This window comes from Xiphophorus maculatus, unplaced genomic scaffold, assembly GCF_002775205.1.
Source record: "Xiphophorus maculatus strain JP 163 A unplaced genomic scaffold, X_maculatus-5.0-male Unplaced_Scaffold_BN225, whole genome shotgun sequence".
In the NCBI taxonomy this organism is placed as follows: domain Eukaryota; kingdom Metazoa; phylum Chordata; class Actinopteri; order Cyprinodontiformes; family Poeciliidae; genus Xiphophorus; species Xiphophorus maculatus.
Genome location: NW_019369820.1, coordinates 16,017 through 31,087, shown reverse-complemented (window position 1 = coordinate 31,087; position 15,071 = coordinate 16,017). Strand labels below are relative to the sequence as shown.

The 15,071-nt window shown below is 39.2% G+C and overlaps 1 pseudogene; it reads left to right on the top strand.

Moving 5' to 3' along the window:
• The first annotated feature begins 1,068 nt into the window (after positions 1 to 1,068).
• LOC111607987 lies at positions 1,069 to 3,214 on the top strand (annotated as a pseudogene).
• The last annotated feature ends 11,857 nt before the right edge of the window (positions 3,215 to 15,071 follow it).

Here is a 15,071-nt window from a genome sequence, read left to right as displayed (position 1 = left end):
AGCAAATATAATCTATATTTTCCCCAAACAGGTATAAAGTTTCTGTTTCTGCTGCTGACAGTCCTGGCGGCTGAGCTGATCTGAGACTGTAGCTGTTAAACAGACCAGAGGAGTAGAAGGTCAAAGGTTATGAAGTTATGAAATAAGCAAAATTGCTTGCCATTTTACTAATGAAGCCCTAATAATATCTATTTTAACCTCTAGAACAACCTGGCTGCAGACTGATTTATAGATCAAAAAACTCAAAGGGTTTAACTCTATATAATATTATACAGTGTCTTATACCAGGATGTTTGATATAAAACTTGCTAAGCGCCCAAGCTCTTAGCAAGTTTTCTGGGGAAAACCTTGAAGTCCAAAAGTCTCTGAAACTTTTCATTTCAAGTCATTTTGAATCTTTTCTTAACAATGTTGCAGTTAAATGTTAAATATAAATAATAGGCCATGTTTTCGTTTATTCATCTCAAATCTTGATAGAACATGTGCAGAACACAAAAGAATAAAAAACACCATTTTAAAATTGCATTTAAAAATATTGCACAGTCCAGTTAAACTTAGCTGCAAGAACGGTCATACTTAAGCTATAATTTTCCAGAATACAGAGAGGAAATAAGTATTTGAACACCCTGTGACTTTGCAAGTTCTCCCACTTAGAAATCATGGAGGGGTTTGAAATTTTCACCTTAGGTTCATGTCCACAGTGAGAGACATAATCTAAAGAAATCTGGAAATCCAGGAGTCCATGTGCTATTATACAGACAAATGGTAACATTTAATCATGTTCCTTGATAATATTAGTTTACAATCATGTTTACTTTATTAAGTATATTTCTTAAGAACAGTTGGGCCCATTAGTATTAATTATCGTCTTTTTACCTAAGATGAACCTCATGGTCTTATAAAACTTTAGGTGTAACATTGGCAGGATTATTTTTTATGATCTGAACTGTGAGGCTGGCGTAACCAAGATCTGCTTGGGTGAACCTGATTGGCTGCAGCCTCTCTGCACTGAAACATGAGACATAAATCAGTTCAAACAGTTTCTGTTTCGAGGAAGTGAAACGCAGACAGTCACTGTGACTGAGAGCAGAAATGGAGCAGAGTCAGTTCGACCGAGAGACTTTCTCCTGTTCAATCTGTCTGGATCTACTGACGGATCCAGTGACTACTCCCTGTGGACACAGCTACTGTATGAACTGTATTAAAGGTCACTGGGATGAAGAGGATCAGAAAAGAATCCACAGCTGCCCTGAGTGCAGAGAGACCTTCATACCAAGGCCTGTTTTGAAGAAAAAACACCCTGCTAGCAGCTTTAGTGGAGCAGCTGAAGAAGACTGGACTCCAAGCTGCTCCTGCTGACCACTGTTATGCTGGACCTGAAGATGTGGCCTGTGATTCCTGCACTGGAAGAAAACTGAAAGCCATCAAGTCCTGTTTAGTCTGTCTGGCCTCTTTCTGTGAGAAACACGTTCAGCCTCATCGTGATGTGGCTCCTTTAAAGAAACACAAGCTGGTGGAGCCGTCCAAGAACCTCCAGGAGAACATCTGCTCTAAGCATGATAAGTTGTTGGAGGTCTTCTGCCGCACTGATCAGAAGTGTATCTGTTATCTCTGCTCTGTGGATGAACATAAAGGCCATGAAACAGTGTCAGCTGCAGCAGAAAGGACTGAGAGGCAGAGAGAGCTGGAGGAGAGACGAGGAAACATCCAGCAGAGAATCCAGGACCAGGAGAAAGATGTGAAGCTGCTTCAACAGGAGGTGGAGGCCATCAATCGCTCTGCTGATAAAACAGTGGAGGACAGTGAGAAGATCTTCACCCAGCTGATCCGTCTCCTCCAGAAAAGAAGCTCTGAGGTGAAGCAGCAGATCAGATCCCAGCAGGAAACTGAAGTGAGTCGAGTCAAAGATGTTCAGGAGAAGCTGGAGCAGGAGATCACTGAGCTGAAGAGGAAAGACGCTGAGCTGGAGCAGCTCTCACACACAGAGGATCACAACCAGTTTCTCCTCAACTACCCCTCACTGCCAGCACTCAGTGAGTCTACACACTCATCCAGCATCAACATCCGTCCTCTGAGACACTTTGAGGACGTGACAGCAGCTGTGTCAGAGCTCAGAGACAAACTACAGGACGTCCTGAGAGACTCATGGACAAACATCTCACTGATGGTCACTGAGGTGGATGTTCTACTGTCAGAACCAGAACCAAAGAGCAGAACTGGATTCTTAGGATATTCATGTGAAATCACTCTGGATCCAAACACAGCAAACACATGGCTGAGACTATCAGAGGGGAACAGGAAGGTGACATGGATGAATAGAAATCAGTCTTATTCTAGTCACCCAGACAGATTCACTGGATGGCGGCAGGTTCTGAGTAGAGAGAGTCTGACTGGACCTTGTTACTGGGAGGTGGAGTGTAGTGGGTTAGTTTCTGTAGCAGTTGCATACAAGAGTATCAGCAGAGCAGGATGGGGTAAAGAATGTGCTTTTGGACATAATGATAAATCTTGGGCATTAGATTCTTACCAAAGCAAATGTATATTTTTTCACAACAAGATTTCAACCGCCATCTCAGGTCCAGTTTCCTCCAGAGTCGGAGTGTACCTGGATCACAGAGCAGGTATTCTGTCCTTCTACAGCGTCTCTGAAACCATGACTCTCCTCCACAGAGTCCAGACCAGATTCACTGAACCGCTACTGGCTGGAGTTCGGATTTATAATACTGGATCCTCAGCAGAGTTCTGTAAACCCAGATAGATTTCCTCTTTCCTCTCAGATTGTTGATCAGGGTTCATGGTTCTGATGTCTCTGCTCTGCTGTTCTGATCTTCTTTATTTTTCCGGTTTAGTTCTTTGTGTTACAGGAGCCATAAAGGAAATCACTGCTGATCATTTATTTCATTCTTATGACAGAAATATTTCATGAAAATCTAAACTTCTCTGGACTCTAATGGTTTTCCTTTCATTTTTTTATCCATGTATTTTGATGTTTTATTTGTTGTTAAATCAGTTGAGATCAAAGTGATCTGAACTTGCTTCTGTTTTCTATATTGTGATCCAAAAAACCTGAAACATCAAATCAGAACTGATGCTGTTTTCTTCTCATATTTTTAGATTTAGATCAGAAAAATGTCTGTAGTTCTGTCTCTTTGGACTTCTTCAATAAAGAAACTTGATTACAGAGAAATGTTGAAAGTTTTCTAATCATTATTGTGATAAATTGTATGTTTGGTCGTCTATAGAGCAGAAACTTTTCCTCCAGAGTGTCTTATTTGCTGCTGGACAAGATCAGATGTTTGGTTTCGTCTTCATTCATCAACAACACTCTGGATCCACCACCACAGAAAGATCCTGGTAGCAGTAATGAAGAGGAGGTTAAAGCTCCTCCACTGTCAACATTTGGAAAACTGAGCTTTAAACCTGTGAGAAAGGTTGGAGACGTGTCATAAAACCAGTGGCGATAAAAGTGGGTATGCACTGTAAGCAGAGGGGCGCTGCACTAGAGGGGGCGCAAAAAACCATGTGGGAAATTTTTCTAGTCGGCATTTTCTGTATTTAACAGCTGGATGCATGAAATGATCAGTAATAGAGGAACAGCATTGATTCTGCGCCCCCCGCCCTTTGACCCCACCGCCTCTCCCCATACATATACAGGTAGTTTGGGCAGGCAGCCCTTTGAGAAAACGCTGAAGCGTGTTTTTTATTTTTTATTTTAAATTTGAATGGTAGTAATGCCCTCGACAACAAGGAGCTAAAGATGGGCGGCAGAAAACAAACTCCAGAACAGAATAAAGATGATGGAGGGATGAAGATGATGGAGGGATAAAGATGATGGAGGGATGAAGAAAAGCTTTTCAAAGTGGTTGAAAGACAGTAGGTGAGTAAAGTCAGTGCATCAACAGGAGGGCTGGAAATATTCAGGTTAGCTTAAACTAGCCTAAAATGGCAGGTGGCTGTTGTCTTTTTTTTTTTATTGAATATACAAAAATAACAATAATCTCAAACGACACGTCAATAACAGACATTACAAAAAAACCTAATATCACAACTCCTGCTGTTAACAAAACCAATTAGATGCAAGGCTAAAACAAAGTATTAAAATAATGAAAAAAAAGAAAAATAAAATAAAATTAGATAAAATAATAATAATAAAAAATAAAAATAATAATAAAATAAAATAACTTAATCAGAGGGGACTCCTAACTGAAATTCTTCCATTAACTCAAACATTTTAATTGCGTTTAAATTCTGCATCTTTCTCAGAAATCTTTTAAAAAGGGAAAGATAATTTTTTACAGAGATTGAGAAGGAGCATTTTGTGTAGCGACATTTATCGATATAATAATTGGTTATTGTTAGGTGAAATGTATATATTATCATATATTTGTTGTTTCCTATATAACAATAGTGTTACTTATATGATGTTCCTTGATTGTTTTCTTTTCCCTCAACATAAAGACTGTTTCTGTATGTTTTGATCTACTTTATCTCCGTCTTCACAAGAGGGCCTCCCTGAAGAGAAGCAGTGATAACCGTGCTCACGGGGTTCATTGCTCACCAGGACTTCTTCTTCCTTTGAACGTTTAGATAGCTGACGAATCGTCGCCTTGAAGATATACGACCTGTTCTGTTTTTACTCTGTGTTCTAATGCAAGATAACATGTGTTTAGTTAGTGGTTGTCATTTAGCACTGCAACTAAAATGCTTTGTCCCCACCCCTTAGAGTTGCAGTGCTCTCTGTGATAGGGACTCTGAAAGTAATAAAAAGAGAGGAGCGGACAAATGTGTTTCAGAGCGGTCGGAGATTTGTAACTGTAAACACATCTCTGTCCGTTCTCCTCGCGAGTACAAAAGAATCTAACTCTCTTGTCTTTTCTGTGTTTGTTCAACTTGTCTTTAATAGGTGTCAAACCTCACATTTACTTGGTCCTTCGATTGCCGGTCGCCAATATACCAGAAGGATTCCGGCAGGTCTGGTCGACCCCAGTACAGACCGTGCGCACGGCAAGTTTCCTAGTGGAAACTTATCAGATCCTGTTCAAGGGCTGGAGCTCGACCTGCCTGCTGGGATCTCACGGTTGACGGTGCTCCAGGTAAAGACAACGGGGGTGAGTGATTCTTGTTTAAAAGTGGCGAGTGACTGAGGGTCATTGCGCGCACAGAAAACCCTGTCAATTCTAGACTCTAACAGGTAACAAATAGAGCACGAAATCCGTGGAGGACGGCGGAGTCCTCGCGCAAAATTCCGTGATTAGGTGGACGGAGCCTGGTGCCTTCCTGTTAAGGGAGACGGGGCCCGACGAATACCCGTTGCAAAAAGGACGGAGGAGTCCTGCGAGAACAGGCGCTTAAATTCCGCGACAAAATAAAAAATAAAAAAAAAGTGTGTGATTGTGCGAGTGATTGAAGGTATAAATACCACTTGGTATTTTACCTCATGTAAAACAGTAGGACTGTAACCAGCAAACCTCTTGAGGATGCAGAGGTAAGAACCCCCACTCGAAAGAGTTGAAGCGTGGGTTACCTCAACAGGTTATTTCAATTGCTGGCCTACTGAACAGAACCCCAGTTTTTAGGACTCCCTAGGCGTCGACAAACTGGGCCAAATTTTCATAAAAATGGGGAAAGGGATGAGTAAAAATAAGCCGACAGACAGTTTAACATCAAATGACTGGAAATATGTCGAAACCCAGGATCCTGGTAAAATAAAACATTTGGATAATTGGATAATAAACTATAACTTTGACGGCCGTCTTAACTCACAAAAACTAACTTTACTGCAGGATAACATCAAACAAAAAACAAAGTCAAATCCAAAGAAAATGTGCGAACAGGGGTATGACGATGTGAATTTCTGGTTAGAATTAGCGCTACAAAGAGAAAATGGGCAGAATAAATCTAAAAAAAGGAGTGTAGAACAGAATAAAGAAAGGAATGTGATGTACTACAGCAACGAGGATAATGAAACTGGGTCAAGGAGGCAGATAACGCAGCAACAAGCAGCGGGTGGGGGTGGAGAACTAGATGGTGCTTCTACAAAAAACGCAGAGGGGTTAAAAACGGGAGGGCAGAGTAGAAGTTTATACCCAGCTTTGCCATCGCCCCCTGAATATGAGGAGAGCTATCACTAGATCAAAAGGAGAAAAGTTTGCATGGTCTAGAACATTAGGGGAGAGCTTGGTGCAGGGGGCCACTGCTTCCATCACGCCTTCTCTCCCTCCCCCATTTTGTCCTTCAGTAGGGAAAGATAGTCCGCCAAATACATCTGAACTGTATCCAATGATACAAGTGGCAAATCCTAATGCAGGGGCAGAGGGGGCAGCAAGAACAATTCAGAAAATATAAACGCAGAGCAAACTACACTGAGATAAGCAGGATCAAACAGAAGGAGGAAGAAACTTTTGATGATTATAGAGCAAGAATTATGACCACATTTAAGATGCACAGTGGACTGGTGGAAAATGATGACGAAAACGGTCCATATAAACAACAGTTAAAAAATGCATTACATGCAGGGTCAAAAGACGCAATAAGATCATGGGTAACTAAACATTACATAGGATTGGGGACTGGAACCTTAGATGAATACATTAATCATGCTATTCATGCCGAGAAGGTAGTAAAACAGAAGAAAAAGGTTCCAGGGGTTTCCTCCAGAATGAGGAACAAGTTTTTTATCAATGGGGGCGGGGACGAGGGGAGTTTAGAGGCAGGGGTCAGAAATAAAAAAGGAAGATTTCTTTGTCGTCCAGGGATATGGGGAACCATATTATCACTATTCATTGGATGTGCCTAACAGGCCTCCACACAACATTGCACAGACGCTTCTGGCGGAGGGGCGTAAAGCCATCTCTGCCCCGCAGGATCAAAGATCTCCTGAGAGTCTTCACATCAGTCTTTGGGTTTAAAACGACTCCGGGGCCTGATAAGAACTATGAAGCCAGGCTCAACAAGGTCACCCCGGCCAAGATAACAGTGACCTATCTGTACACTGACACAAAACACACCTCGGTGGCAGCAGTGAGCCTCCCAGAGGAATTAAAGTTTTTGAACAGAACATGGACACCTCCACATGTGTCCCTGTTTAAACATAAAAGTGAGCAGTGGGATAAATTGGGCAAGGTCATTGAGGAAGGAGAAGCTGCCACTGATTGGGTGGCAACTTCTGCAAATGTGGCAACTAGTGCGTCTACTGGGTTAACTAGAAAAGCACTTTTTTGGACAGCATGGTTTCAAAAGGGGCAGCGTTTGCACTCTAGACAACACTGACATCTGTTTCTTACAGAAGAAGAGGAAGTTCTCTTAAAGGACATTCCTGATAAATTATGGTCCAAGGGACCCACAGATGTGGGCCTCGTGAAAGGAGCCTTGCCAGTGCAAGTCCGACCTAAAACTGAATTTAGGCCAAAGGTGAAACAGTACCCTTTAAAAAAAAAAGATGCGCAGGAGGGTATAAAACCAGTAATTGAAGACCTTATTGAGGCAGGAGTCGTAGTACGGTGTGAAAATTCTCCGGTCAACACTCCTATTTTTCCTGTCAAAAAACAGCCCCCTTCTGTCGGATGGTTCAGGATTTACAAGCAGTAAACAATGCTGTAATCCAGAGGGCACCGTGTGTACCTGACCCACACACATTGTTGAATTCCCTTAGATCAGATGCAAAGGTATTCACTGTTGTAGACATCAGCAATGCCTTTTTCTCAGTACCTGTTGATAAGGAGAGTCAATTTTGGTTTGCTTTTACTTTTGAAGGGAACAGGTACACATATACCAGACTGCCCCAGGGCTACTGTGAGAGCCCTACAATCTGCTCTCAAGTGATGAGTGCCAGTATGTCAACATTTCAACCCCCAGGAGGGAGCCAAGTTTTGTCATATGTAGATGATGTTTTATTAGCCTCTACAAACATGGAAACCTGTAAGCAAGACACCTTAGCGCTTTTAAAACATTTAGCTGAAGAAGGTCATAAGGTCAATAAAAATAAACTCCAAATATGTAAAGAACAAGTAAAATATTTGGGTCATGATTGAGTGCAGGGGGACGAACCATAATGGAGGATAGAAAAACAACAATTCTCCAAGCCCCCAAACCACAAACAAAAAACAGATGATGTCCTTTTTAGGACTAACTAACTATTGTCGGACGTGGGTGCCCAATTATGCAGAACTTGTGGCTCCTTTAAGCAAATTGATGTATGAAAAAGATCTTAAAATGTCCCCTCTGCTGAGTTGGACTGATGAAGCAGAAGAGGCCCTTTGCAGAATAAAACAGGCCCTTGTGTCAAGCACAGCACTGGCTCTACCAAACTATAAAAAACCTTTTGTTCAAATGGTAGATTGTAAAGGTCATTTTATGACTTCTGTACTGGTTCAACAACATGGTGATAAAATGAGACCAGTAGCATATTTCTCTTCTAAACTAGATAGTGTGGCGTGTGTTTGTAGATCTTGAATAAGTCCTGTTTTCCACCCTCGGGCTTCAACTTGAAGTGTTTCTGTTATATAATTGTTTAGTTGGTTTTTTGTTTTGTTTTGTTTTGTTTTTTTCCCCATTCTGTCTCATCCTGATGTAATGATTATTGTTTAAGGTATTTTAGGCTGCACCTACCAGCTATCGCAGATGTTCCCACATCTGTACATAAACACCTGGTTCAGCTCAGCTAAAGCTTTTTGTAGGATGGGCGAAGGAGTTTTTATGAATGTTTACAAATGACTACTAGAAATGGCTTTTTTGAGGTTTTCTTTGTGTTTTTAGACAGTTTCCTAACTTATCTCAGAAACAATCAAGTATACAAACAGTCAAAACTTTTGGATGCTCTTTTCTAAGCTAAAACTAAAGTTTAAAGCGCTTTCCTCTGCCTTTTGAGTTGTGATCATGTACTTAGTCCATCTGTACATTTATCTGTAGTTTTGTTGCATATTGTTTTTGTTTTTCTCATTTCTTGATGTTTCGCAGATATGAAGGGCTACAAACTCATTACAAGAATTTTTAAGGGTTATTTATAAGGCATATGTAGCGATAAGTGAAGTCCTGCCGTGGAATGAAGGCACACCAACCTCACAATATGTAACGTAGTGTGAGAAACACTGACCATCACTATTTACTTGATACATTTTATTGCACTGTAAAGGACCTAATTATGTGTGTATGTGTGAAAATCGTTTGAAGTGGCTGCCTTTGGAGGGATATGAGAATTGGAACAAATATGTGATAAACAGGGGGGAATGTTAGGTGAAATGTATATATTATCATATATTTGTTGTTTCCTTTATAACAATAGTGTTACTTATATGATGTTCCTTGATTGTTTTCTTTTCCCTCAACATAAAGACTGTTTCTGTATGTTTTGATCTACTTTATCTCCGTCTTCACAAGAGGGCCTCCCTGAAGAGAAGCAGTGATAACCGTGCTCACGGGGTTCATTGCTCACCAGGACTTCTTCTTCCTTTGAACGGTTAGATAGCTGACGAATCGTCGCCTTGAAGATATACGACCTGTTCTGTTTTTACTCTGTGTTTTAATGCAAGATAACATGTGTTTAGTTAGTGGTTGTCATTTAGCACTGCAACTAAAATGCTTTGACCCCACCCCTTAGAGTTGCAGTGCTCTCTGTGATAGGGACTCTGAAAGTAATAAAAAGAGAGGAGCGGACAAATGTGTTTCAGAGCGGTTGGAGATTTGTAACTGTAAACACATCTCTGTCCGTTCTCCTCTCGAGTACAAAAGAATCTAACTCTCTTGTCTTTTCTGTGTTTGTTCAACTTGTCTTTTATAGGTGTCAAACCTGACAGTTATAATCATTAGAACATTTACTAAAAATTCCACATTTTTTTCTTTGATAGATAAACCGAATTTAATGTTTTGTAAGGAAATAAAATCCACATTTATTGTTTTAGAAGACAGAAAGTTTCGAAGTTGATCCCATAAGTTTAATACTTCTTTACATTCGTAAAACAAATGTTTAGTTGTTTCCAATTGAGTTTTACAAAAACCACAATTCTCAACATTAAACTTAAATCTCTCTCTTAAGAACTCATTTGAAGGATATATGATATTTATTATTTTAAAATGTAATTCTTTATATTTAGGAGGAATTGGAATTTCAAATAATTTGTCCTAATTTTGACGATCATAGATTTCTTAAAATTTTGTAAGAGAACTGTGCTTTTTGTTCTTCCTGGGTACATAATATTTATAGAATACTGATTCAAAAACCTGTTGCTGCATTTATTATCTTAGGACACCGCTTGGTTTTTCCTCTTCACCTGAACTGGAACCTGAGACTGGATACTGAACTGCTAAACCAGCAGCCGCCATCGGATCTGCCTGCTAGCCGCCATCAGATCTGCCTGCTAGCCGCCATCGGATCTGCCTGCTAGCCAGTGGCCCTACATGCTAGCTCTCATCTCTGCTTGGTAACACCATCTCAGTTTGTTACATTGTAAAATTTCCTGAACTCTAAGAAGAAGTGAAGGCAGGACATGACATTTGGTCAGATAAGTATAATAATGAGACTCTTTCTGATATTGTTCTCAGGTGTTTACACCTTTGAAATGCGCCAAAGTCTTCTGTGGACTTGTATAACAACTCAGCCCACTCCTTCAAGAATTATTCCTGGTCCATGACCCTCGATCAGACAATTTGGACCCCTTCAGATTTTATTACTCACTGGTACTACTTTAATCAAATGCCAACAGATAACCTAGTTCATCTAATGTGCTTGTCTGTCTTAAGAAACTGTTTTATGTTAAATGAATCTTCTCTTATACATCTTGCTCAGAACAGGAGTAATGACTTGGTATCAAATGTAAATGGTCAATGGAAAAGACTTATTCTACTTTTACTCTATCGGGTAATGTGCAACCGAATCCAGGTCCAATTTTCAATAATTTTGATACACCAGCAGAATTGAAAACCAGATCAGGGCTTGGTATATTACATATTAACTCTCGCAGTCTATTGCCTAAGATAGACCTGGTTAAAATCTGGATTGAAACAACAATACGGATATTTTAGTTTTGACGGAAACATGGTTAATAAATCCATTACAAATAAAGATATTTCCTTAGAAGGTTACAATGTTTTTCGTTTGTGATCGCCTCAAGAAAGGTGGCGGTGTTGCCATCTATGTAAAAAACAATTTTCATGTCACACGGCTATCTTCTCTATCCGTTCCAAAACAATTTGAGTTCTAGCCTTGAAAATTGAATTCACTAAGGCTCAGAATATCACAGTTACAGGGTGTTATCGACCACCTTCTGCAGGCTGTGATGCACTTCCTGATTTGTACAAATATTTAGCTGACCTAAATAACAATGAATTTGTTTTATTAGGAGATCTAAATCTAGATTGGTTGACAGCATCTCAGATAGCTTAAAAACTATCTGTGATTCTTTAAACATCACCCAGTTAATTAACTACCAGACCTAATAACAAATGTCCTCTAAAATCATCTCTCCTAGACTTAATTATGACAACGCTCCGCATAAATATACGGGATAGGAGTTTTTGCAAATGACCGTAGTGATCATTGTGCAGTAGGTGCAGTTAGAAATCTTAAGTTACTAAAACCCAAGCCACGTATCTTGTTCAAAAGAGATCTAAACACTTAAATGAACAAGCTTTTGTTCATGATTTGCTACTTTTTAACTGGAATAGGGTTTCTCTTTTTGATAATGTAGGCCCTGCCTGGCAGTATTTTTATGAAGAGTTTTCAAGACTAATAAATAACATGCTCCTAAACGTAAAATTAGGGTGAAGGGAGAGAAATAATCCTTGGTTTTCACCAGCTATTGGGACTCTGCTTAAACAAAGAGATGCAGCCTGGGCAAGAAAAAACCATGCTGAGGAGAGCTGGCTTTGGTTTAGGAAATTGAGGAATAAATGTACCTCATTAATCAGGAAAGCTAAGTCAGACTATTTCCTTGCCGAAATGACAAAAGATTTAAATGATCCAAAGAAATTTTGGAAATCAGTTAAACCAGCTACTGAGCCACTGAGTGACTTTCCAAATTTGTCTGGAAAAAAAGTAAACATGGTGTCTGATAAATTAGAAATTTTAAATTATTTTAATGAGCATTTTATTTCTGTAGGATCTCTATTGATGATTTAAATTCATTTAGCCAAAATGTAAATACTGATGAACTGTTTTTGAATAATGAGTGTAACTCCACCATTTTAACTTTTCCCCTATTTGTACAGCTGAGGTTCTCAGAGAACTGAAAAACATCGACACCAGAAAATCAGCGGGGCCAGATAATCTGGATCCTTTTTTTTCTAAAGTTGCTGCAGAGTTTATAGCAGAGCCATTATCTCATGTTTTTAATCTAAGTCTAATCTCTAATAAAATCCCTAGTGTATGGAAATCAGCATTTGTTTTGCCTCTATTCAAAGGTGGGGAATCATCACAGGTAAACAATTACAGACCAATCTCTAAACTATGTATCGTAGCAAAAATCTTGGAAAATTAGTTGCAAATCAATGGAAGAATTTTTAGATTCTAATTGTGTTTTACAAAATGTTCAGTCTGGTTTTAGAAAAAAACATAGCACTGTTACTGCCACGTTAAAGGTTTGTAATGATCTTATCCAGGCTCTTGATAACAAAAAACATTGTGTTGCTTTGTTTATTGATCTATCAAAGGCATTTGACACAGTAAATCACAAGCTTTTAATTGAAATTCTACACAGGATTGGGCTCTCACATCAAGCTACCATGTGGGCAGCTGATTATTTGTCAAACAGAACCAGAGAGTTCAATTCTATGGTGTCACTTCTTCTACTCTCACTATTTTAAATGGCGTACCTCAAGGCTCAGTTCTGGGTCCGCTTTTATTCTCTACTTATATAAATAACTTGTGTGACAATCTGTCAAATGCTTTTTACCATCTTTATGCTGACGATTTAATAATATACTGCTATTCTGCATCACTATCGCAGGCAATACAGTATTTGCAGTCTGCTTTTAATGTAGTTCAAACACGTTTACAAACTCTGAAGTTGGTTTGGAATGTGGACAAGACAAAAGCAATGATTTTCTCACATGCTAGAAAAATACCAGAAACTTCCCTATTGCGACCACTGCTGTAGGAGCACAAATCGAGTTGTCAGTAATTATAAATATCTTGGTTTTATTCTAGATAATGAACTCTCTTTTAAAAATCACATAGCAAATCTACTACGGACATTGAAAATGAAAATTGGGTTTTATTATCGAAATGGATCTTGTTTTACACTAGAAGAAAATTGGTAGCAGCGACATTCCTGCCACTTTTGGATTATGGAGATGTTTTATATATAAATGCTTCGACCAAATGTCTTCAATCATTAAATACTGTGTATCATTGCGCTTTAAGGTTTATAACCGGTAGTCGACGTCTGACACATCATTGTGATTTGTACGCAAAAGCTGATTGGCTCCTTTAAGTGAACGGAGAAGAAACAATCATTTAATGATCCTGATGTATAAATCTTTACTCGGTCTAACCCCAGCATATTATCCACTCTCCTACATAGAACTGTCAGTTCTCGTTCTCTTCGCTCCAATAACATTATTCTTCTGCATGTCCACGCTTTGAACTGAAAAAGGGAAGCAGGCATTCAGTGTTTTGCCCCACAGCGTGGAATCAGCTGCAGTCTGAACTTAAGATGTCCGAAATGATTTCACTGGACTTATTTCGATCAGATCTTAAAGATAAACAACAAGATTCTATGAAACAGTGTCATTGTTTTTAAATTGTTTTTATTGTTTATACTTGTGCATATGTATTAATTGTTTTTTACTTGTAACCAGGTTGCTATGTATTGCAAATTTTTTTGCTCAGGTCCCCTCTTGAAAATGAGATCTAGATCTCAACGGGGTTTACCTGGTTTAATAAAGGAATATATAAATATTGATTATCTCTAATGTCCACATGCTCAATTTGAATCTTAAGGAGTCTTGGAATAAAGAAATTAGGTAAATTGTTTTTAACTGACTGAATGAGGACATCAGGGATACGACGTAAAACTTTCTTATAAATTGTTAGTGAACAATCAGCTCCATACTTCCTGTTAAATTCCTCCAACTTAGAATTTCACCATTTCCATCCAGTAAATGAGTAATTGACCAGATTTGTTTATCCACCAATCTTCTAGAAAAATAGATTTTCTACACATAGAATGGCTCTGTTGTTCCACAGTGGGACATTATGAGGCTGAAGTTATTTAAACATTAACTTCCACTGTAACAAAACCTGCTGGTGGAAATTAGAGAGTTGTAGGGAGTTTTGATAATTCAAAATCACATTTCAATAACAGCTCAATACCTCCAACTTTTTGAAATATGAACGATGGTATAACAAACCAAATAAGATCACCGTTTTTTAAAAAGGACTGAAGCCATCTAATTTTTTAAAGCACATTCATAATTTCAAAATCAATTGCCTTGATACCACCTTCCTCAAATTTTTTAGCAAATCACTTTTTCTGATGTAACGGTGCTTGTTTTTCAAATAAAGATAAGATAAGATTTATTTGTCATTGTCATCAACAGATTACAACGAGATTGAGATTTGCTCGACTCGAGTTAAGATGCAGGTTATGTGTATATACATAATATACAAAGATAAAGAAATAAATAGTACAAAATGAGAAATAAATAGACATCAGAAGACGGTTGCAGCGCCTGGAGGTGTCGCAACAGAATTTACATTTTTAACAAAGTGGTGTCAAGAGCAGAAGTTCTTATGCCTTTGAATTTAGTGCCATGATTGCCATCGGGTAAAAACTGTTTTTTAGGGATTTGTCCTGGTTTTTATTGCTCTGTATCTCTTGCCTGATGGCAGCAGCTGGAAGAGACCATGGCCAGGGTGTGAAGAGTCATTTAAAATGTCCAAAACTTTCTGTGGAGCCTGGAAGTGTAAATCTGTTCCATAGTGGGGAGGGGGCAGCCTATGGCTCTCTCTGCTGCCCTAACAACCCTCTGGAGCGCCTTCTTGTCTGCGGATGTGCTGCTGCCGTACCAGACACACAGACCGTACGTGAGCACACTCTCTATGGAGCAGTGATAGAAGGCCTGCAGCAGGTCTGAGG